Here is a 24,837-nt window from a genome sequence, read left to right as displayed (position 1 = left end):
TTTTTTTTTTTTTATTAGAACTAAATATCAATTAATTATCCTACTTATCTGTCAAAAATTCCCTAAAAACAAAGAAATACAATTGGTAGCTGAATTCTTTTGATTTGTAAGATTTTGGCCAAAATCTCAAAGACACTGACACCAACAGTTCAATCCTATGTAAAAGACAAGAAATTCCCCCTTTTCGGTGTTCATAAATTTAGCTAACAAGTTCAGATTTTTGGATGATGATGGTGAAAAATTATTTGCGATCGTGCATGTGTCAGCAAAGTTCAGCTACGGCTTGATTTGGCATTGCAATTCTGATCCAGTCATGGGTATCACCTTCTTCATCATCATCTTCTTTTATTTAACCAAAATTTCAATTAATTATCCTACTCATCTCTCAAAAATTCCCTCAAAAAGATAATAATCAAAACTTTGGTAGATTAAATTTAAGATTTTGGCCAAACTCACAAAGACACTGACACAAATGGTTCAATCTGGTATGCCCACTATATGCAGCTTTACTAGAATGTGTGAATGTGTGGAAGATTCTCTATTTGAAAAGAAAAGAAAAAAATAATACCTGAATGAATGTTACTAAAATTTTAACTTGACATGTTGGCTTTCATTTGTAGTCAATCTAAGTTAGACGCATGAAATGAAATCTATGTAACACTAATCTTAAGAAGAGAGAGAGGGGCACTCGAGGCTTTAAAATAAATTTGTTAATTATCAAGTTCGAAAGTAATAGGGTTAGGTAATTGCTATTTATCAAGTTATAAAGAAATATCATATGCCTATTTCTTGGTTTAGAGTCTAAAGTATTTCATTACTAGCAGGAAAGAAGAAGAAACTACATATACCTTGGCTTTGTTAATTGGATCATTTACTCCTCTACTGTGAGGTATATCGATATTTTCTTCTTAATCATTTGTGTGCTTTCCTTATCATTTTGTCCATTCTTCATAATCTCATGCTAAATGTGATGAATCAAATTTTCCCACATGGATGCACATATGAGAAAGGACCACAGAGGCAGGTTCTGTATCATTTCATAATGGAAGCAACAAAGTGCATCATGGAACATATCGTGTGTAATCCATATTATATGGTGACAGATGAATGGTGAGCTACGTAATTTACTAGTTTTCAGCTTATGTAATTTCCCATGTTGTGTTATAGGTTTTGAATTTAGTTTGCTAATTCTCATGGTTTAGTGTTATACATTGAGGAGATTGATGAAAAAAAAAAGGTGTGTGGATTTCTTGTCTTAGTGATTGAGGAAATTTGTGTCATGGAAGAGAGGGAAGAGTGTAATGTTAGCACCAGGAGTGGAGGGGAATGAGATGAGAAATGCTTGCTTTTCTTTCTATCATTGTTAGTCATCCAATTTGGAATGACATTCAAAACTGGAACTACCTGAAATAGTCACCAATATGTGCAAGGAAAGGAGAAGAAGAAGAAGGAAATGAAGCCATTTTACTTTTGTTTGCTCTTGGCAGTTCAATTCTGATTCACCTATAGGTAGATTTATATTCCTCTTTTTCTCTTCCTCAGATGCCATTGCGTTTACCTTTTATCCATGTTCAATAACTTTTATTTTCAACACTTAAGGGTCTAGGAATGTTTTGAATGCTTGAATCCTTTTTTCATCCAACAAGGTTAAGAAGAAATAGGGAAGACCCATGGGTCAAACCACGTAATCCTTTTTTAATTCATCTAATCTTATTGTTATAGAGTTATGTACTTGCTTTGTATCAAGTTCTCATGTCTATATTTTGTGCGTTTTCTGACTCAGGGGCAGAAGAGTTTCATGGCATGAAAGAGTGCAAAGTGGGGGAAGCAATCACCACGAGATATGAAGATATTACAAATACATTGGATCAAGTAATGATAACAGAACACCATTCTTGGTAGTGAATCAAATTTTTAATTGGTTTGTTGTGACTTCTTTTCTTTCTTATTTCCATCTGTCTCACTCAAGGAGTTTCCTCCACAGTGTGGTTTATTTCCTTCAAGATGTAGGAAACCGTATCAAGAGTATGTCTGATTTTTTTAGGCTTACGGCTACAAACTAAAATGAAGATATTGCATAAACTGAGAATCTGCTTAGTTACATCAATGCAATGTATCTGACTTGAATATTATTAGTTGCTTAGCATTTGTCTAATTAGCCTTCAGAAGCACTTTAGCTTACCTTGATATCTTCCTAACAATTGAAAAGAAAGTTCCTTAAAGGAGGGCTGTAATCTCATATTGATTATTTTCTAAGTAATTAATTATGGCTTAAAGCATTGTATATTTTCCAAATAAAGAATAAAATTTAGTGAAAATAGAAATTGGCTTTCATTTTTTGCTATTACAGAATCTATAGAGGAAAATTGAGTAATGCGAAACAATCCATAGACAATGAACACTGTTAGCTTTTTCTTTTTTCTTTTTATTAATTTTTTTTATGGAGGTAGTGATCCTTGAAGTTGCACTAGTGTATGTTTAGTGCTTCAAAACAATCTTACCTGCAAATCTTTTCAAAATGGTTTTATGGTATCTGTTTGTACTCTCATTCCTTTAACCAGTTATATTGCAGGTTGAACTCAAAACCACGGTCCATATAGGTAAGCACAGCTTGCTTAAGAGGGAATGGTTATGCAAATGAATGAAATTTTATTTTATGGCATCATAATTGGGAGAACATGAGGTTTTAGTGGCACCTTTAAAAATGTCTACAGCATTCAGGATCGAGGAATGTACTAAAAAGATCTTCCTTGCCATTAGAAAATTTAACATTTAACTTTTCATTGCTGCCTCAACCTTACAAACTGCTCCATTATATCTGTTTGATAATTTTTCATTTGAATCTCATCCATTTTACTTAATGGGAGTAGACATAGCTCAGGAGCGGCTTTTGTGGTTTATGAGGTAATGTAAATTGATTACCATTTTATTGGTGTTTTTGTTTTATGGAGTTAAAATTGGATTTTTTTAAGTTCCCTTATTTTGAAAGGACTGGACCTTGTGATATTAAGAAGTTGTTACAAAATTATAATCTATACATTTGAAACTTGCGTTAAAGAGCCCTCTTCTTGGTAGGAACTTTGGAGTACCCTCAAAAGCTTTTGCAGCTAGACCTCCTAAAATCGTTGACAGTGTCATATCTAGTTCATCTCCTAGTGTAATCTATTATTAAATCTGAAAACAATCTTCTTCTGTTTGTCATTCAAGAATTCAGATCAGAGACAAAGTCATCTAGTTGTTACAAATAGCATTAGACCAACAGATTAACATATGTCATATGGACAGATTATTTACAATGGATGAAGAAGATAAGATCAATCTCAAAGTGGAAACACCATCAGCAATATCAAGGATTCAATTGAGGAAGGAAATGAGCACGAGCCTGAAACCACTCACAAAGGAAAGTGACGAAGATAATGCCTCTCAAAATATATTATATGGTATATTTCCTTTAACTTCGATTTGTTTGTTTGATTGTCAAATCCATACTCATTGCTGCTTCTCATTTGAATAAAGTCTTTGGTACCTCTGTTTGTTGTAGGAATTAGGATTATATTTTCTGGGTTAATTTTTTGCTCCGCATCTTGCTTATGAGTTAAATAAGTTGCAAGGCATAGTATTAAAGTTTACTGTAGGAATTAGCATTCTGCTGCTGGATATATTCTGTTACCTTTTGATCACCTTTTTCTTTTACTAGTCTTTTGATTGCTCGTGTATTGCTCGTGGTGCTCATCCCTTGTTTAATGCATAATCTTTGAAATTCCTCTTACCATGTTGGAGCCCTTTGAAATAAAGGTTAGACTACCATATATTCACTTTAGATCATTATCATTGATGTCCGTTGTGATTAAAAGTATTATTATTCTAATCACTAATAATGATGCCTGCTACCCTGAATAAGCTCTAAATCCCAGCCACTAGAAAACATTCCTTGCTTTACAATAGACCTCCGAGGACAGAGAAAGGATGTTTGGTGAGCACTTGGGGATGCGAGCATGGATTTTGAACTGCCAAGGGAAGTAAGTTTTTCCTTTTTACATACTAATATTGCCAATGTACAAATTTTCTCGAATTTGTCCTTCATTATTCCTCTGCTGTCTTTTTAGGTTCTCTATCTGGCATGCTACTATCTAGTTTCTTATATCTTTCTCTACATTAATCTGTTGAGTACGGTTCTCACTCATGATTCAGATCACAGATGAATCTTATTTTGCTAGTGGCCAGAGAGTGTTGAAGTTACAAGCATGGAGATTAGTGTTGTGCACTACAGTGTTGAGTTTTATTGTGATGAAGATTTGAGATTGACCTCAATTTCATCTTTTGTGCCCTTGTCCTTTGTGTTCTCCTCATCATCAGGTTTAAATTGGAGGTCTGCGTTTTTATTCTTTTTTCTTTTTTTTCTTCTTCTCATAATTAAGGTGCTTTTCTGTTAGCTTTTTTAAAGTTATCTAAAAGGTATATATATATGTGTGTGTATATATATTCTTTGTGTGTGTAATCATCATTATGAATTTTTATATTATTCCAATAAAATTGCTTGACATCATTTCATTATGTGGTTATCTATCTTTTAATATGGTCAAGGAGTTGCTAATTTATCTCAATCTTGCTCAGTTTGGAATTTTGGTAAATATTGTTGCTTTGCCTGTGGCCTCAAATCAATATAATGCTACATTGCAATAATGGTCTTACATCTGGCACACAGGAAAATTTACTATGATATTCAGTATAGTGTACTTTTTTTTGAGAATTTGCTAGAACTTGTGGGGGAGGAATCAAAACACCAAATTGATCTTGGGATGGGTTTGAGCTTAATACTTTAATTGTTTGCTGATTATTTTCAATTGATAGAATCATTTTGATGTCCAAATAAAAAAATTCCTTTAGATTTGTGGTAATAAATTTTGTTGAAATTTTTTATTTCCCAAGATTTGATCATAATATACATATTGGTATTTTGTCCCCTTCGTCCTGAAGCAACAACCTTGTTTGTAAAACTTGTGCAGCCTAAACCAATTGGAGTAGTGTAGTTTATACTGGTCAAATTTGTTAAGCAATGATGCACCTGAATATCCATGTATTTCGTGCTGGGGTGCAAGATAGCTAATTGAGAAAGCTCCATAGGCAGAATGGCAAATCTCTATATGGCAGAGAAACAAAGCTCCCTTTCTCTCCTCCCTGAAGCTCTGTCCTTGTTTACAAAGCTCTATACTAGACTTTAGAATATTGACAGTTAACAAATCCCAAATTTACAGCCAACATACTAGACTTTAGGCTACAAGTGTGGGAGAAGATTTTCATACTTGAATTTCTAATAACTTCTAATTGCCTCTAATACTCCTCCTCAAGGTGGACTGTTTATATGAGTAATGCCGAACTTGTTGATAAGGCAATGAAATGGATCCTTCCTCAAAAGTTTTAATATAAATCTTAGGAATTTGTTAAGAGGATTGAATATGGAAAAGGGAAACCAAAGTAGGTATGAAAATGGAATCTTTCAAGATTGCTGATTAAAGGTTGAAGCTACAATGTTATCCCAATGCTGCTACTACCATCGATTGTTTTATTGGGGAAGGTTTCCCATATGGTTGTTATCCTCTTGAAAAGTCATTTTTTGAGCTTTCTACTGCATAATATACAGCTTGAGTTTAGACTGCCATCTCATCCTATGTTAATATCTCATCATAATCAAGATATTTGAAAATCACTAGTTACCTATATTTTATTTCATTAACAGTTAAATTATAGAGCTCTTAGCAATACTTATCATTTATGGAGCCTTTACTAACCATTTTATTGGATCCCATTGAAAAATGTAGTATGGACATAACATGATTCATTCTTGTGGAAATAAACCACTTTTTTTTTCTTTTTTATATAATAAACGAAAATAAACAAGTGAGGATTAGTTAGAGAAAGTAGATCTCAAGGTTAGAAACTGGTTTTCTCACCTTATATTGAACATAAGGATCCAACCAATCCCTTAATATAATAATATGCAAAAATGTAAAAATTAAAATAAAAAAAAAAAAAAAAAAAATTGGAATCACAAGCTTCATTTGCATTAACTAATGACTACCAGACACATCCTTGTTGAAATCAATGAACTGGATCTGGGGCAACCTCGACTCATACTTTTGGAAAACAAAGATTTTAGAAGAAAGAAATAATGAAATTAAAATTAAAAAAAAAAAAAAACCAATAGCAATATTTCCAGCTGGCTTAGCAATCTAGCACTTAGCATAACCCATTGACTGTAGTATATGATCCTATGTTAATATCTCATAAAAAATTAATCGTATCACCAATAATCTTTCAACTGTTATGTTCTATATTTTTATTTATCTTCTTGATCTATGAGTAATTAATTAGTCCCTAAAAATGAGCAAACAAGATGCATGTGCTGTTGCCATCAAATGTCGTGCCTTGCCATCTCTTGAGCTGCATGTGACACTGCTTGGGGAAGACAAATATATATTGTTTTTACCATCAAATGTGCCGTGTATTGTTCCCATGTAAGCCTGCATCAGACTTAAGATCAGTAATATATAAATAAAAAGCTATAACATGTTACCACGTCTGTTTGCTCAGGAATGATTAAACAAATTTCATGGTAGGCCAACTTGATCGATGAAGACCCTAGACCACAAATTTCACATTTTAAAAAAAAAAATAACTGTTGATTTAACATATTATGATTCGTGTACATTAAAAGTATACTGGATTTTTTTTTTTTTTTGAAAAATAATTGTGTTGAAATTGATACTGTATATCTTTCTCACCAAATCAAAAAAAAAAAAATCCTACTAATATTGTCACATAATTAACTATGCATAGATGAATATGAAGTGAAAGTTCAAAAACGTGTATAAAAACACCTTTGAACGTTTAGACCCCCAAATTACAAATTAACCAATACAAGCAATATGTCAAACAACTAGTGTGCGGAAACTTAACATATGCTATAATATGAAATTGGTTAAAATCTATCTAAGCCATAACATAATAAAACCACAGCAGATAATATAAAGGCAAAGATAGGGAGGAAGGAAGATGCAAACACAAAGACAACACGCGATGTGTTATCGAAGAGGAAACCGAAGTCCTCGGCGAAAAACCTCTCCGCCGCCCTCCAAGCGGTAATCAATCCACTAGAAAATACAGTTGGGATACAAGGACAGTAATAGACCCTCCAAGCCTAATCTACCCAGTGCACCTAAGCCTTCCAAGCTTCTTGCTCCAACGAGGTTGCGCCGAACCTTTTTCTTTTCTAGCTTCCCAGATTCCGCTACTAGACCGTAGCATCAACCAATGAAGATTGGCTCCTTCCTAACTGCTTCCCAGAAATCCAAACGACTGTCTCACAGTGATGATGATGATGAGAACCAGGTTTGGTATAATGCCTCTCAAGGATTTGACAATGGAGAGGAAGAGAGTTGAGGAATTTGAAGAGACTCTAAGGTATAGATTGTGGGTGAAACAATCTGGTTTTTCTTTAGGGTTTCTCTCTCAAAATTCTCTCTGGAAGCTCTCTTTCAATCGTGGGTAAAAGGGGTATTTATACTAGAGTGGGAGAGGAATGTGAAACGTCAGGTTTTACAAAAACAGGGATGGCTCGCGGCTTGACCTCGCGGCTTGACCAAGTCGCGAGATCCAGTCGCGAGTTAACCGTATGGCCAGTTGTCCTGTAGTGCTCCAGCTAGCATGACTGTTCATCTTCCAGCATGCTTGGCACGTGTGCAGCTTCTGGCGGCTTGCAACCGCGAGTCCACCCGCGAGTCCCAACCGCGAGTCTCTGTTTTCTTGCACACTCTTGAGCAAACTTCACTCTATCTCACTCACTACCCTTACAACAAACCCACCTAAATACAGGGTTACTAAATGCTGAATTACAAGCAAATTTGGCACGGAATAAAGCCAATTAGATGGTTGAATAAATTCAACCTTACAATCTCCCCCTTTGGCTATTCCGTGACAAAACCCTAAAACAGACTCTAGATTTAACATGTGAGTTGGGAACAGTTGAACAAAACTCACTCACACCTAACTCTAGAAGCTGTGAAGCACTTGAATCATATGAACATAATACTCCTGAAACACAACAATACACCATGATCATTGTAAGCAGAAAATTATAAATGCATATGAAACAGGCAATATGTAATCAAGCAAAGATGGAGTTAATAAACAAACCATGGCTTGATCAACCAAGTGAACACCACAAGGTAGTGATCACAGTGCTCATTCACACTTGGAATGAACACAAGGACATACAAGTTAACAAGCACAAGGCAAGACACTTGTATGCTCAACACTCAACCAATGCATAACACACAAGGCATATGCATCTAGGAACAATCCTACAAGGGCACAAGAGTGACAGTACATAAACCAAAATGCAGAACATTTAAATTAAAGTACTGATTTCAACATAGCATAAAGGCTGCACTAAGCAAGGTACATACCATAAAGCCTACAAACTATGTATAAAACATTAACCCTAAAAGCTTACAAAAGCACATGGGTACAAACCAAAAACATCCTGAATAACATCATCAAAATATATTAAAGTTTAAACCAAGAGTATATGAAATGAGTTAGAAACAGCTATACACCAAAACACAGTGTATCAAAACCATAAAAATACTAAAAGTACCCAACAAACATAAACCTAAAACCATAAGTTTAGAAGATAAGACTAAAAACAAAAGTATGACAAAAGTATGTGTGTACTCCCCCTATCACTATGCACACTTCCCTTTGAACTTTTCTCCCCCTTACTGAATGCTCTCCCCCTTTTTGTCACGAATAGCTAAAGACTCTCGTCCAACTTTCGTTGAATCTCATCTAGCTGATTCTCCATAGTCTTGAGGCGCATTTGGACATGGTTGTTTGTGGAGTAGAGAAGTGCCACAAGCTCATCAACGTGTTTCTGAATATGCTCAAGTACGCTGCCGACTCTATCAGTATGAGGAGCAGTCTGTGCTTGCGGAATACTAGCCGGTGAAGCTTCAGGAACAGCACGTGATGTAGATGTGGTATGTGCAGGTGTCTCTGAGTCAGGGGCAGGAGTAACCGGAGAGATGTGAGCACTTCTTGGTGATTTAGAGGAGTGACTTCTGCTAGCTTGAAGAGTGAACAAGGAAATGGGACGTTGACGAGTCAACATTTTTCCATCTACAGGAGGAATAATGCCTGCACGAAGAATGAGCTTCATGATGAGACTACAAAATGGAATAACTCCTCGAGCTGCAGATCGACACGCGGTTTTCCTCAAGGTGTAGTAGATGTGAGCACATATATCAATGGGGGCTCCTGTAATAAGGTCGCAGAGAAATAGAGCTCTCCCAAGATTGATGAATGTAGTGTTGGACAGTGGGTAGAGATTGGTGAACATGATCAACTTCAGTGTGGTCAGCTCAAGTGCAAACTTTGCGGTGCTGATGGATGTTCCCGCACTGGATACTTCATGGTCATGTCCAAGGATTTGTAGAATTTCTCCAACTTCTGGATTTCGTTCATCATACGGAGTTATATTCACATCCTGAGGTCTGGTGATGCCAAGAAGATCTGCGATGGAGTCTGGGGTAACACTAAACTCTGTTCCTCTGACCCAAAAAATGAGTTGAGGTCCAAGATCAGTTGCATTGGAGAAGCATTCTTTGACCAGCTCATCCATTGGATCATCAAAGTTTCCGAACAAGTTTGCCCAGTCTCGTTTCTCAAAGATTCGAGGGATGAAAGTGGTCCCTAAGGTGTTGAACTCTACTACCCGTTCCACTATAGTGGTTGACTTGTCAAACACATTTGAGTAGGCGTGTGAGTTAAGCGGAAGTCTGAATCTATCCTCATTGGGATCTTGAGATGCCTGAGATGATAGACGAGTCCTTTTAGCAACTGGTGTTGCTGGTTCGTCAGCAACAATATCTTTACCCCTGGAAGATCGACGAGACATCTGCAAGAGAATAGGCCAACAGCAAAGAGCCAAACAACAATACCCCACAAGATGATTGTCAACAAGGTTCAGTGTAAACAATATTTCAATATATAAACACAAACTGAAGATAGTGCAGACCCAACCAAAACTTCCAACAATACAAAGAAGCACAAACTAACACGTGCAGCAAAATTGGTGATAGTGCACCAAGACATAAATAGACAGCACAACTGACAAAATTGTCATTGAGACAGGTTAACATGACCATGATATGCAATCAGATACAGCATTTGAACATTTAGAACAGATAACATAAATCACTCCATCAAAGACATGAACAAGGGGAAAATATTTCAACATGAAGAAACCAAACATCCACACTGGAGCACGTGGTTGAGAGACATACATTATGTTATCATAAAAACTCAGTAACCAAAACCAAACACCAACATCAATACTCAAGCAAGTGTAATGAGTAAGTCAAATAGACACCAAACCCATTTCAGAAAAGATTCTCAGATTCAATAATAGGCAAAAATCAGAACAATGAAAAACACATTGTGACTGCTCAGCATGAAAACAGGTGAGAACAATATCAAACAAGACACGCCATACCCATTACACAAAGAGATAAGTATAACGAATACAATACCAGTCCAAACAGTAACAGAAATATGCAGAAAAAGGAAAATGAGATTGAGAAAGCAAAACCCATACCTTTTCTTGATGATTTGGATAAGAAATGAAGCACCAATGAGGTTCGAAAAATGAATTCACGAAGTGTTTGGAAGGAAAACAGTTTAAAGAGAAGATGAACAGTTACAAAAGTTCGAGGGAAAACTGAAAAAGGTTTAAAAACTGCTCCTGTATCTGCCAAACACGCGATTTACGCGACTTGATTAAGTCGCCACACAGTCGCCAGCTCAAGCCGCCAAACCACTCAAGAACAAAATTTTGAAAAATTTTTCTAAGTGTTTTTCGCGACTGGAGGGTCTACCCGCGAGTGAGTCGCAAGCTGAGCCGCGAAAATCTCTGAGTGAACCTCGCGACTGGACCTTCCACTCGCGAACAAGTTGCCAAAAATGACCAGCGAAGATGTGACTGAGGCTCGCGACTTGACATACCCGCGACTGAGCCGCCAAAACAGGACAAAACTGTATTTTTGAAATTTTCAGATTTTTCAAACAAAATACTTTCCAAAAACACCTAAAACACTCAAAAATCTTTTTGTGCTTGAATTAACAAAGATTGAGCATGTGAAAACACATTTCATCAAGTACAATCACACAAATGAATATGGCATTTATTGAACATAAACTTGTGTGTTGTGTGTGGATATCAACAATGAGATAGTCCTTTGTCTAATGTGAAGCTTCAATGATCAATTCAACCAAGGTATACACAATTAGCACTAGATCATGTGACCCATCTCAATTATAGAAATATGTATATATGACCTCCCACACAACTTGATAACATATCTTGGAGCTTTTCATTTGACTCCACTTTCAATCATAACATTTGATTTTTTTGATCTTTTTGAGGCAATCACCTCTCATTGTGAGAGTGATATTTGACATTTCACCTTAATGAACAAGCCTTTGGCTTTTTGAATAAACATTCACTTTAATGAAAGGTCGCTTACTCTTTTTCCTAGTCAAATACTAGAATGTACGACAGGCTTTTGCAACTCAATATCTCTTTTCATTTGGAGATTTACATTTTGGTGAGCTCTTTTTAGCAAAACAAAAATAAAAAGTGGGAAGATATATAGACACAAGTCTATGCATGTCTCAAGATCAACATAACCATTCACTAATCATTCATGACAAGTTTGAAGATCTATTTACAACAATCACATAGATTTCAAGATTTTTCCCACAGTGATATGAGTGCATGAAAACAAGCAATGCTCGAAAATGCACAAAGCCATTAGCACAAAGGTACAAGGCAAAACAAGTTTTGAGACAAAACTCAACAAAGTCAATCAAGCTTTTTGATTTTCTAATTTTTTATGTGATTTTTGGATTTTTGACACAAGAAACAAAAAGATTGATAAAACAAAATTAAGAAATATTCACAAGAAGACAAGCAAACAACCAACAACAAAACAAAACAGCAAGCAAACCAAACAAACATCGTCGCAAAGCATAGGAAGTATTGATGCATGGACATGTTGTAATGCTTATGCATGAGTACCCTTTTTCACCCGCACGTCACTTGCGTTTGGGGTGATTTCCTTATAGGATTGGGTACGGGAGTTAGGGCTTTCAAACCTTCGTGAGAAGCTTTCCAAGCAGTTGGTGAATGCACCAATCATCTTCATCACGTTCATCATTCCTGGATCTCCATTTTGATCTCTAGATTGATCACCTGCCCAAATTCTCCTATCATTTCTGGGTCCTCCTGACCTTTGAGGAGTTGCACTGTTCTTTGCTCTCAGCTTTTGGCAATTTGGTCGAGTATGCCCTTGAAGTCCGCAATAATGGCACACATAAGTTCCTCTAGGACCTCTTTGTGGTCGTGGACGTGACTTGGCACGAGATTCAGACCTGCCTACAGACTGATTACGGGAATTCAGCATCCATTGGTTCACCACATTCTTCTTCTCCTCCACCTCGAGCTTCTCACCAGTAAGGTCAGCTACAACTGGATCTTTGGCCTTTACAAACTTCACTTCTTTAGTGACATTTCCAGATGAACTACTTCCTCCGGTATATCCCAGTCTGGATTTGTCTGAAAAGCTCTTTTGAGATGATATAACATCATCTAGCTTCTTGGTGGTGACCCTCTCTATTTTAGCATTCGCTTGCACAACCTCATTCTCAAGAAATCTCACTTTTGTGTAAGCTTCGGACAACTCACCATTCAATGTTTCTATCTCACATTTGGCCTCCCTATATCGGATTAGGAGACTTTTGTAGTCCTCCTCAGCCTTCTTCATTTTTCTCACAGCAGCCTTGGCCACCCTTGTGTACTCACCCGATTTCTCCAAGAGTGAGTTATAATTCTCTTGAAGATTTGCTGTGCTTTCTTCTTCTTTAGCTTCTGATTCTTCAACAATTCCTAGTGATTCATCATCACTATGTTCTCCAAGGTCTCGTACAAGCAGATTCAACTCATCCGAAGACTCAACATGAGCAATAGTCATAAAAGCTGAATAGTTCCCTTCTCCATCACAGCTCTCTTCAGATTCTGAGTCAGACGAATCTGAGTCACTCAAGGTCATGGCATACACCTTTCCTTTCGATTTCAAATAATTTGGACATTCCTTCTTAAAGTGTCCATGCCCGTTACATTCAAAACAAGTGACACCTTGTGTGGGTTGGGATTCTTTTCCATCTTTCTTTTTGAAATCCCTCTTCTCCCTTCCAGAACTTTGGAATTTTCTTTTATCATCAAATTTGCCATTATTTTTGAATTTCAAAAACTTTCTGAAATTTTTGACAAGGTAGGCTACATCTTTGTCAACCACATCTTCTCCCGATGAGTCTTGATCTTCCACCTTCTCATTAATGGTTTTTAGAGCAAGGGATTTACTCTTCCGTTGATTGGGCAGCGACATCTCATAAGTCTGCAGAGAACCAACCAGCTCCTGTACTTTGATGTCGTCAAGATCCTTGCTCTCTTCAATTGCTGTCACTTTAGCACGAAAACTTTCAGGCAATGATCGAAGGATCTTCCTTACAATCTTTGAGTCCTCCGTTTTCTCCCCCAAGTTGAACTTACTGACAACCACCTCATTTAGTTTTCCATAGAAAGAGTCAAAAGACTCATCCTCACTCATTTTGAGCTCCTCAAACCGAGTGGTCAGCATTTGTAACTTGGTGTCTTTCACTTTCTTCGTGCCTTCATAAGTTGTTTCCAGAATCTCCCATGCTTCTTTGGCAATGGTAATGTGAGAAATCCTGTGAAATTCATCTGGAGATACACCACAGAAAATAGCATTGAGTGCTTTACTGTTAGCATTAGATGCAGCAAGTGCTGCCTTATCCCATGTGGATTTGGCTGCCTCAGGTTTGGTCCAACCAATCTCAACAGCATCCCAAACGGATTCATCAATAGAACAGAGAAAAGCTCTCATACGAACCTTCCAAAAAGCATAATTACTACCATCAAAATATGGAGGTGCATTTAGGGATTGAGACCTATCCATCTCAAAAGGGAGTCAAGGATCACACAATGGTAATGAAACCAATAGCAGTGTACCCGCTCTGATACCAATTGAAAGTTCAAAAACGTGTATGAAAACACCTTTGAACGTTTAGACCCCCAAATTACAAATTAACCAATATAAGCAATATGTCAAACAACTAGTGTGCGGAAACTTAACATATGCTATAATATGAAATTGGTTAAAATCTATCTAAGCCATAACATAATAAAACCACAGCAGATAATATAAAGGCAAAGATAGAGAGGAAGGAAGATGCAAACACAAAGACAACACGCGATGTGTTATCGAAGAGGAAACCGAAGTCCTCAGCGAAAAACCTCTCCGCCGCCCTCCAAGCGGTAATCAATCCACTAGAAAATACAGTTGGGATACAAGGACAGCAATAGACCCTCCAAGCCTAATCTACCCAGTGCACCTAAGCCCTCCAAGCTTCTTGCTCCAACGAGGTTGCGCCGAACCTTTTTCTTTTCTAGCTTCCCGGATTCCGCTACTAGACCGTAGCATCAACCAATGAAGATTGGCTCATTCCTAACTGCTTCCCAGAAATCCAAACGACTATCTCACAGTGATGATGATGATGAGAACCAGGTTTGGTATAATGCCTCTCAAGGATTTGACAATGGAGAGGAAGAGAGTTGAGGAATTTGAAGAGACTCTAAGGTATAGATTGTGGGTGAAACAATCTGGTTTTTCTTTAGGGTTTCTCTCTCAAAATTCTCTCTGGAAGCTCTCTTTCAATCGTGGGTAAAAGGGGTATTTATACTGGAGTGGGAGAGGAATGTGAAACGCTAGGTTTTACAAAAACAGGGGTGGCTCGCGGCTTGACCTCGCGGCTTGACCAAGTCGCGAGATCCAGTCGCGAGTTAACCGTATGGCCAGTTGTCCTGTTTTGTCCTGTAGTGCTCCAGCTAGCATGACTGTTCATCTTCCAGCATGCTTGGCACGTGTGCAGCTTCTGGCGGCTTGCAGCCGCGAGTCCACCCGCGAGTCCCAGCCGCGAGTCTCTGTTTTCTTGCACACTCTTGAGCAAACTTCACTCTATCTCACTCACTACCCTTACAACAAACCCACCTAAATACAGGGTTACTAAATGCTGAATTACAAGCAAATTTGGCACGGAATAAAGCCAATTAGATGGTTGAATAAATTCAACCTTACATGAAGGTATTTAAACTAAGGGTCATGCTAACAAGTGCTCTTAGAGCAATGGTTAACAATCCATTTTAGGAAAATTTTGACACCACTATTATGGGAAATGAAAAAAATTGTTATTAAAACATTAATTTTTTTTTTTGCCATAAAAATTTTCTTTAAATGAATTATTAACCAATACCCTAAGGGTATCCGTTAGCATTTCCCTTAAACTAATAAGCAATACAATGGTGAAATCTCTCTTCCATTAATAATAGGGGAGCAAGGTTGAAATAGAGATGTATTATAGCTGCTAATATAATTATGGTGTCTTTTCCTTTTTCACTAATTGTGTTGAAATTGATATTGTATATCTTTCTCACCAAATCAAAAAAAAAAATCCTACTCATATTGTCACATAATTAACTATGCATAGATGAATATGAAGATATTTAAACTTAGGGTCATGCTAACAAGTGCCCTTAGAGCAATGATTAACAATCAATTTTAGGAAAATTTTGACACCACTATTATGGGAAAGGAAAAAAATTGTTATTAAAACATTAATTTTTTTTTTCCATAAAAACTTTCTTTAAATAGATTATTAACCAATGCCCTAAGGGCATCCGTTAGCATTTCCCTTAAACTAATAAGCAATACAATGGTGAAATCTCTCTTCCATTAATAATAGGGGAGCAAGGTTGAAATAGAGATGTATTATAGTTGCTAATATAATTATGGTGTCTTTTCCTTTTCCACTAAATACTAATTGGTGCTGATTTTGCTTTTGAGTAAGGTTCGGGATATCACTTTTTTCATATTAGTATTGGTAATTTCACACATTTTTTTAAGGTGAAGTTGAATCCAATGATTTTTTATTCAATCTACAATCCGATCCATATGACCATCTTACCAATCCTATGTAGGACTTTTGATCATAATAACCATGGTGTGAACTGATATACCACAAAAATTTTATTAATTGTAATTTGCCCATAAGCTTAAAATGTTGGATTAAAGTGGATGAACGCAGGGCTATATTTATGCTTCTTTTGCCTTTTCCACTAATTAATTGGTGTTGGTATTTCTTTTAAGTAATAATAGGAATACCAATTTTTTATCGGGTGTGGCTTGTGTCCAGTGAAAGTTATCACTAGACACGTGTCCACTGATAACTTTCACTGGACACAAGCCCTTCCCTTTTTTATCATATGATCAAAGCAACATCATGTTCATAATGTCCAGTATTGATATAACTTTTGTTATTCTCTAATTACAATAGGATACATTAATAGTTGTGAAAATATTGTAACCCTAGACTTGTTGTTTTGGTTTTAAAAGTGACATTTATGTATTGTATACAGTATACACTTTAGGTTTGGCTTGGCTTCGGGTGGTTCCGTCCATTTGGGTTGTAGTCTGACAGCTTTTAAAGGTATGTAATGACATAATTGTTTTGTATAATTAAGCATACGCTTTTGTTTTTTTCTTAGCTAGGTAGCATATATATTATGCTTCTTATTTACTAGCAAAGCATCTTCTTATTCACATAAGACCTTGCCTGGTAAACACAAATACATGGAATATAATGCCAATTGCTAAAACTCAATTAGTAGTATACTGGTTAGGTTAGGTTAGGTTAGCTGTGCTTTTCTGGATTTAGTGGCAATGCATGGACCTACCCAAAGCATCTTCTTGTTCAGATGACCTTAATTGGGGAAGACAAAAATACATGGGATATAACTTATAATGCTGAAACTTAATTAGTAGTCTACTGGTTTGGTAAGCTGAGCTTTTTTGGATTAAGCGGCAAAGCACAGTCCTGCCCAATTTATTCTAATTTTTCATAGGAACTATTCCCACATCTAAGACATAATACTTCAGTGACTCCATTAGAAACACCAAATAGTGCCAAACAATTGAGTAACAAGACTGTTGACATTCAAATCGTTTATCTTTTTTTTTTTTTTTTGATTAAAAAAGATAGAAACAACTAGCACATGTCTTCTTAGTGTTTTTATTTTATTTTGTTTTGTTTTTTTACACATCAATAGTTTTTTTTTTTTTTTTTTTTTAAAGTAATGTTAGGACACCACTTGTTATTCTATAAATTTCATAACCTTTAAGATTATAAATTATGATTAGTATAACATCATATGTTTATATGAGAGTATGATATCATAAAATGGTACAATAATCATAACCTTTCACCTAACCTAACAATTGTGAATTCTCTTGTTAAATATGTTATAATTTTAGATATATTAGTCATTTTAAAGTATATATCCATGGTTAATTAGGTGGGTTTTGCTTTTGTAATTTTGCTCAGCTACTAAAGGTTAGTGGCAAGCATCTTCCAATCAACATCAGCTACCTTCTCAAAAAAAAAAAAAAAAAAAAAAAAAAATTAACATCAGCTAACATGCATCCAATTAACTCAGCACAATTGGCAGCAAATACCCACCACAGGTTGTCCCTTAAGTAATACAACCAATCAGGAATATACCGCATGAATTTCATTGACTAGAGTAGGCCCTTAAACTTGAGGTAGTGTATTGTATTATAGTGAATAACGTGGGGCCACCTTTGAAATTTTTTATAGGTACATTGACGCTGTGAGTCGATCTGTTATTTGGTTTTGAGTTTCTCCTTTCTGAATCACACTTTCTAATCTAGCTATCTCCACTTCCTGTTTTTTGTATTGTCAATCTCAATTTTACTCTCCAAGTATGGCTGAGGAACTAGTTACGGATCTCATTAAGCGGTTGGTTTCAATCGCTGCTGAAGAGGTTAGAAACTGATTTTCTTACCTCATATTGAACGTAAGGATCCAACTAATCCCTTAATATTATAACATGCAAAAATGTAAAAATAAAAAATTGGAATCACAAGCTTCATTTGCATTAACTAATGGCTACCAGACACATCCTTTTTGGAATCAATGAACTGGATTTGGGGCAATCTTGACTCATATTTTTGGAAAACAAAGAGTTTAGAAGAAAGAATGAATGAAATTAAAATTTAAAAAAAAAAAAAAAAAAAAAAAAAAAAAACCAATAGTAATATTTCCAGCTGGCTTAGCAATCTAGCACTTAGCATAACCCATTGACTGTAGTATATGATCCTATGTTAATATCTCATAAAAAATTCATCGTATCACCAATAATCTTTCAACTGTAATGTTCTATATTTTTATTTATCTTCTTGAGCTATGACTAATTAATTAGTCCCTAAAAATGAGGGCCAAAATGGCCAAATACCACCTTTTTTGGAAATTTTTAGCAAAAAACACTGTTTCGGAAATTAATGGCAAACTACCACTTTTTCCAGAACTCGAGTTTCAGAAACTCGAGTTCCTCATCAGTTCTGCCATCGTGGCACTGCTGAGTTGGGTTTGTGCGATTAAAAAAAATTATGTGGTACTCGAGCTTGCTATACTCGAGTACCATGCAACACAATACTCGAGTATACCAAGCTCGAGTACCTTTTATAAATAAAATGCAAAAAAAAAAAAAAAAAATTCTACAGTACTCGAGTTTACCAAACTCGAGTACCATGTAAATTTTTTTTTTTTTTTTTTTTGGGATAATGAACAAATAAACATAAAGAAAAAAATAAGTAGCTTTTTTTTAATGTTTTTATTTATTTAAATAGAAGCATTGTAAAATATAGAGATTTTAATTTCGAAATATGAATTTAATTTCTACATTAATTAAAATTGTTCATTGTTTTCTCATAAAAATTGTTCATTGTTTTCTCATAAAAAGTGTTCACTGTTTTCTGTATAAACAATTTCTACGATTTTGCATAAAATTATTTTCAGTTCAGCATTATTTAAGAAATTGTTCGCTCTCTTTTTTGCATAAATTTTTTTCTAGTTCACTATTTAAAAAATTGTTTACTATTTTCTCATAAAACACCTAGTGAAATCGTGTTTTCTTTTCATGTTTGAATTTCACAATAATCGAATATATTTTTCTGCATTGATAAAATCTGTTTCTACATTAATTAAATTTTCTCTCTGCAGATCATATTTACTGTATATTCAAATCTGCTTACTGCATTCATAAAATATGTTTTTTGCATTAATTAAAACTGTTCACTGTTTTCTCATAAAAATTGTTCACTGTTTTCTGCATAAACTATTTTTAGCATTCTGCATAAAATTATTTTCTGTTCAGCATTATTTAAAAAATTGTTCACTCTCTTTTATGCGTATTTTATTTTCTGTTCACTATTTAAAAAATTGTTCGCTGTTTTCTCATAAAACACCTAGTGAAATCGTGTTTTGTAAATTTAAAAGTCAAATCTGAATGCTTTTTCATGTTTAAATTTCACAATAATCGAATTTGTTTTTCTGCATTGATAAAATCTGTTTCTACGTTAATAAAATTTGCTCTCTACACATCATGTTTACTGTATTTTCGAAGCTGCTTACCGCATTCATAAAATCTGTTTTTTGCGTTAATTAAAACTGTTCACTGTTTTCTCATAAAAATTGTTCACTCTTTTCTACATAAATTGTTTTTAGCATTGGCGTAGTTATTGCACTTACATGGTTTTTGTGTGTTTTTTTTTTTTTAAATATGTAACCATATGAATAATGGACAAACTCCATGAAAGAAAAATGAATGATTCGTATAAATCACCTAATGGTAAATGCCTCGAAAAATTTGAATTTGTAAAAAAGTTCGAATTAGTTGAGAATGTAGAACTGTTCACTAAGTAAAACTATTTTCTGCATTAAGTAAAACTGTTCACTGTTTTCTGCATAAACTATTTCTAGCATTCTGTATAAAATTATTTTATGTTCAGCATTATTTAAAAATTTGTTCACTCTCTTTTCTACGTAAATTATTCTCTGTTCACTGTTTAAAAAATTGTTCGTCGTTTTCTCATAAAACACCTAGTGAAATCGTGTTTTCTAAATTTAAAAGCCAAATCTGAATACTTTTTTATGTTTAAATTTCACAATAATCGAATTTGTTTTTCTGCATTGATAAAATATGTTTCTACGTTAATAAAATTTGCTCTCTACACATCAGGTTTACTGTATTTTCGAAGATGCTTACCGCATTCATAAAATCTGTTTTTTGCATTAATTAAAACTGTTCACTGTTTTCTCATAAAAATTGTTCACTCTTTTCTGCATAAATTGTTTTTAGCATTGGCACAATTATTGCACTTATATGGTTTTTGTGTTTTTTTTTTTTTTTTAAATATGCAACCATATGAATAATGGACAAACTCCATGAAAGAAAAATGAATGATTCGTATAAATCACCTAATGGTAAATGCCTCGAAAAATTCGAATTTGTAAAAAAGTTCGAATTAGTTGAATGTAGAACTGTTCACTAAGTAAAACTATTTTCTGCATTAAGTAAAACTGTTCACTGTTTTCTCATAAAAATTGTTCACTATTTTCTGTATAAACTATTTCTAACATTCTGCATAAAATTATTTTATGTTTAGCATTATTTAAAAAACTGTTCACTCTCTTTTCTGTGTAAATTATTCTCTGTTCACTGTTTAAAAAATTGTTCGCTGTTTTCTCATAACACACCTAGTGAAATCGTGTTTTCTAAATTTGAAAGCCAAATTTGAATGCTTTTTCATGTTTAAATTTCACAATAATCGAATTTGTTTTTCTGCATTGATAAAATTTGTTTCTACGTTAATAAAATTTGCTATCTACACATCATGTTTATTGTATTTTTGAAGCTGCTTACCACATTCATAAAATCTTTTTTTTGCATTAATTAAAACTGTTCACTGTTTTCTCATAAAAATTATTCACTCTTTTCTGCATAAATTGTTTTTAGCATTGGCGCAGTTATTGCACTTATATGGTTTTTGTGTTTTTTTTAAATATGTAACCATATGAATAATGGACAAACTCCATGAAAGAAAAATGAATGATTCGTATAAATCACCTAATGGTAAATGCCTTGAAAAAATCGAATTTATAAAAAAGTTCGAATTAGTTGAATGTATAACTGTTCACTAAGTAAAACTATTTTCTGCATTAAGTAAAATTGTTCACTGTTTTCTCATAAAAATTGTTCACTGTTTTCTGCATAAACTATTTCTAGCATTCTGCATAAAATTATTTTCTGTTCAGCATTATTTAAAAAATTGTTCACTCTCTTTTCTGTTTAAATTATTCTCTATTCACTGTTTAAAAAATTGTTTACTGTTTTCTCATAAAACACCTAGTGAATGCTTTTCATGTTTAAATTTCATAATAATTTGTAAGCAGATTTACTTAATGCAAAAAACCAATTTTATGAATGCAGTAAGCAGATTCGAATATATAGTAAACATGATGTGTAGAGAGCAAATTTTATTAATGTAGAAACAGATTTTATCAATGCAAAAAAATAGATTCGATCATTGTGAAATTCAAACATGAAAAAGCATTTAGATTTGGCGTTTAAATTTAGAAAACATGATTTCACTAAGTGTTTTATGAGAAAACAGCAAACAATTTTTTAAACAATGAGCAAAGAATAATTTATGCAGAAAAGAGAGTGAACAATTTTTTAAATAATGCTAAACAAAAAATAATTTTATACAGAATACTAGAAATAGTTTATGCAGAAACTAGTGAACAATTTTCATGAGAAAACAGTGAACAATTTTACTTAATGCAGAAAATAGTTTTACTTAGTGAACAGTTTCTACATTCAATTAATTCGAACTTTTTACAAATTTTAATTTTTCTAGGCATTTACCATTAGATGATTTATATGAATCATTCATTTTTCTTTCATGGAGTTTGTCCATTATTCATATGGTTACATATTTTAAAAAACACAAAAACCATTTAAGTGCAATAATTGCGCCAATGCTAAAAACAGTTTATGCAAAAAATAGTGAACAGTTTTACTTAATGCAAAAAACAGATTTCATGAATGCAGTAAGCAAATTCGAATATACAGTAAATATGATGTGTAGAGAGCAATTTTTATTAACCTAGAAATAGATTTTATCAATGCAGAAAAACAAATTCGATTATTGTGAAATTTAAACATGAAAAAACATTCAGATTTGGCTTTTAAATTTAGAAAACACGATTTCACTAGGTGTTTTATTTGAAAACAGTGAACAATTTTTTAAATAGTGAACATAAAATAATATACGCATAAAAGAGAGTGAACAATTTTTTAAATAATGCTGAACAGAAAATAATTTTATGCAGAATGCTAGAAATAATTTATGCAAAAAACAGTGAACAATTTTTATAAGAAAACAGTGAACAGTTTTAATTAATGCAAAAAACAGATTTTAAGAATGCAGTAAGCAGATTTGAATATACAGTAAATATGATGTGCAGAGGGAAAATTTTATTAATGCAGAAAAATATATTCGATTATTGTGAAATTCAAACATGAAAAAACATTCAAATTTAGAAAACACGATTTCACTAGGTGTTTTATGAGAAAACAGTGAACAATTTTTAAATGGTGAACATAAAATAATTTATGCAAAAAAGAGAGAGAACAATTTCTTAAATAATGCTGAACAAAAAATAATTTTATGCAAAATCGTAGAAATTATTTATACAGAAAACAGTGAACAATTTTTATGAGAAAACAATGAACAATTTTAATTAATGCAGAAATTAAATTCATATTTCGAAATTAAAATCTCTATATTTTACAATGCTTCTATTTAAATAAATAGAAGCATAAAAAAAAGCTACTTATTTTTATCTTTATGTTTATTTGTTGTTTATCCCCAAAAAAAAAAAAAAAAAAAATTACACGGTACTCGAGTTTGGTAAACTTGAGTACTGTAGAATTTTTTTTTTTTTTTTTTTGCATTTTATTTATAAAAGGTACTCGAGCTTGGTATACTCGAGTATTGTGTTGCATGGTACTCAAGTTTACCAAGCTCGAGTACCACATAATTTTTTTTAATGCCACAAACCCAACTCAGCAGTGCCACGGTGGCAGAACTGATGAGGAACTCGAGTTTCTGAAACTCAAGTTCTGAAAAAGTGGTAGTTTGCCATTTATTTCCGAAATAGTGTTTTGTTTGCTAAAAATTTCCAAAAAAGGTGGTATTTGGCCGTTTTGGCCTAAAAATGAGCAAACAAGAAAGATGCATGTGCTGTCTCAAAAAAAAAAAAAAAAAAAAAAGATGCATGTGCTGTTACCATCAAATGTCGTGCCTTCTTATCTCTTGAGCTGCATGTGACACTGCTTGGGGAAGACTAATATATATTGTTTTTACCATCAAATGTGCCATGTATTGTTCCCATGTAATTAAGCCTACATCAGACTTAAGATCAGTAATATATAAAATGCTAGTCTTAGTAGATAAGGTTGAGTTTTTTTTTTTTTTTTTTTGATTAAATTATGTTTATTTTGTAATGTTCTCACTTCTAACAAATTTCACAATATTTTTCACAATTGTTGTTTAATCAACATTTTGTGATTGCTATATTTTTCACAATTGTTGTTGAATCAACATTTTTCATAGGAACTATTTTTCACAATTGTTATTTGTCCTCTATTCTATTTTGGGATGTCCCAAAATATTGTCCTGTTTCTAGAAGTAAAAATTATTAATTTACTAATGTTTCTATTATACCTCTACTTTATTTTCAAAACTATTTGAAAAGAAAACTAACAAATATTTTAAAAAATCAACCTAATTAGAGCACCTTTTTAGTTGCCTCATTAATAATAACTCTTTAAAAAAAAAAAGTTAATAAATTTATTTAAGGGTAGTTTTGTAAACTTATACATTTTTATAAGGTAAACAGGATAATAAATGATGTTCCCTTAAAAAGTTTGAATTTTCAAACAGGACAAACAAATTGGGACAGGGGGAGTATATTCTAGGTTGTGGAGTCCTTGTATTTTATTTTGTAATTATGTGGAAAATACTGAGTTGTAATTATGTTTAAATTGATAAATATAACTTTCTCACAAAGTCCAAAAAAAAAGAAAAAAGAAAAAGAAAAAAGAGTTCTGTTATATATAACTTCAATTTAATGATACATTATCTAAAAACTAATATTATCACATAATTAACTTTGCATAGATCAATATGAACATATTTAAACTATTAAGCAATACAAATTTTAAGAGTACTACTCTTCAAATAATAATTGGAGAGTAAGGTTGGAGTAGTAGAAAAATGATGCTGTACAACATCTAATTTTTTTAAAGTATATTATTTTGAGAAAATTCGCAATGTAGCCAACAAGTGAGAAGCATCTATCCCAATTTAATTATCAGAGTATATGCTTTTAAAATTTTTTTATTTGTCTCATCTTAACTTTGTCTAAGAAAAAAGTCTAACTAAACTAATATGTAAAATTGTAAAATTAGAAGGAAAAAAAATCTAAATTCAAAGAGGCTTAATCAATCAAAAAAAATTGATATAAGTCATCACCAATTATTGTCACCATGGGCATCGAGGTGTGAGGAAGAGAGACGCACGAAAACCATTAAAAACAAATAAATCAAGACAAACCCAAAAAAAAAAAAAAAAAAAAAAAAGTCAAAATCAAAATTGACAAATGGGAGGCAAATGACCATGTACTAAATCAGTAAAATGCATTCCAATTCTTTAGACA

The 24,837-nt window shown here is 33.5% G+C and overlaps 1 long non-coding RNA gene across 1 annotated transcript; it reads left to right on the top strand.

Annotated features, from left to right (window-relative positions):
* Positions 1–1,254: 1,254 nt before the first annotated feature.
* Positions 1,255–5,080, top strand: LOC126716640 (uncharacterized). Its single transcript, XR_007652208.1, has 7 exons — positions 1,255–1,509; positions 1,790–1,872; positions 2,573–2,600; positions 3,286–3,440; positions 3,902–4,019; positions 4,192–4,369; positions 5,007–5,080. It is a non-coding gene; the product is annotated as an uncharacterized LOC126716640 (long non-coding RNA).
* The last annotated feature ends 19,757 nt before the right edge of the window (positions 5,081–24,837 follow it).

The sequence above is a fragment of the Quercus robur genome, chromosome 3 (genome assembly GCF_932294415.1).
Source record: "Quercus robur chromosome 3, dhQueRobu3.1, whole genome shotgun sequence".
Lineage (NCBI taxonomy): Eukaryota > Viridiplantae > Streptophyta > Magnoliopsida > Fagales > Fagaceae > Quercus > Quercus robur.
The sequence above is the reverse complement of the archived record's forward strand: the minus strand, read 5'-3'. Positions and strand labels throughout refer to the sequence as shown.